The sequence below is a fragment of the Garra rufa genome, chromosome 16 (assembly GCF_049309525.1).
Source record: "Garra rufa chromosome 16, GarRuf1.0, whole genome shotgun sequence".
NCBI lineage: Eukaryota > Metazoa > Chordata > Actinopteri > Cypriniformes > Cyprinidae > Garra > Garra rufa.
In genome coordinates, this window is record NC_133376.1 from 1,765,168 (window position 1) to 1,766,797 (window position 1,630).

Genomic DNA, 1,630 nt, shown 5'->3' on the forward strand with positions numbered 1-1,630 from the left:
AGCGATTTCAAGAGTGAAAACTGTTTTCTTAGTTCCTCAAAACTGTTTGTTAAGCCTGTATAATCTAGTCTTTTTTATATATATATAAATGTTGACATGTTAATGAAATATTTTAACAGTAGCATTTTAAAATTCTGTTAAAATCACCAACGTATTTTATGGTGTTTGATTCAAAGATAATGAATTACATGTTTTCTTTTCAGAAGGTTAAAGAAAGTAGATGAAGAACAGTCTGAGACGTGATCTGTGTGAATTAGTAGAGAGTTGTTGAACATCATCTTTAACTGCTGAAAGGATGTTGCAGGAGTTTGTGAGTCAGAATCTGAGGAAACCTGTCTGACATTTCATCGGCTGATCTGATACTACAGCGATGTTAAAAATGAGTCAAAGAGAGTAAATGAAGCGCCTGAGTCTCGTTCATGAACACATTCACTCTCTCTCACACCATTGATGAGAGTGATCAGCGTTTAGGGATATAAATCAAAGTGTGTGTTTGTCTCTCTATCGTTGGACAGCACATTCCTCTCAGATCATGTGTGGGATCATATTCAGTCTCATCTCAGATTAGCTGGAGCTCAAAGCGGATGGACAGCAGACACACACGCTTGTGTTGAGATGAGCTTCTCCTGTACAAATACACCTTCAGCATGTATAATGTCAGTGTATGGAGCAGCTCCAGCAGTGAGCTCAGTCTGATCAACTCATAAGAGCCAGAACTAGAGAAGATGCTCATATGTTGCTCAACGGCGCTCTCTACTGCTTCTCCACAAATCATCCATAAAACATCTCGAAAGTTTAGCTTTCTGCAGAAAAACAAAACCAACCAATTACAACTAATTTGTTGTACAACTTACCAAAGCTCATGCAAATTTTTGAATAATATGATATTAACATTTGAACGGCCAAAGTGTGTGTTTAGTGCTGTTCATGAATGTCAAACAACAGCGGCTCTAGAGCGAGTAGATATCTGGAGCTTAGAGACATTCATGTATGTGTCAGAATACACAGGATAAACTTATTTGAAAATAAATATATATAAAATGCACAAATTAATAAACACTTAAAGGGAGAACAGACACACAAGATATCAAAATTCAGATTAATTTTACATATTGGAAAAAAAAATTGTCTATCTTCATGGCAAAAAAAAAACTTAAATTAACGAGTGGTTTTTTCTTTTATGTTTTAAGTTTTCCCACTGACACTAATTATATCCTTAGAGAACTTTCTGAATCAAACCATTGTCTGATGACATTAAAGGACTCTTTCATTCTGTCCTGATCTTCATGTTTGGGTGAACTGATGAGTGTTAGAACAGATACCTGCACTGTAAAAAGTGATTTTTTGACCTTGTAAATAATAGAAACATTATTTAAGTATGTTTTACAAACAAATACTATTTTGTCTTTTTACTTAAAAATGGCATGTTTAATTCAGTACATTACTTGCAGTTTCTTTGTCATTTACTGTTCTAAAATACATATGTAAAGTTAAATACAATCTCCTAAGTAATATTTACTTAGTGTTCGCCATCTATTCAAATCACACCAAAAAATGAACAACTCAAGTAAAATATGCTCAATTCAGCAAGAAATTGATGCGCATGCGTCTTTGGGTCCGAGTTTGAAGT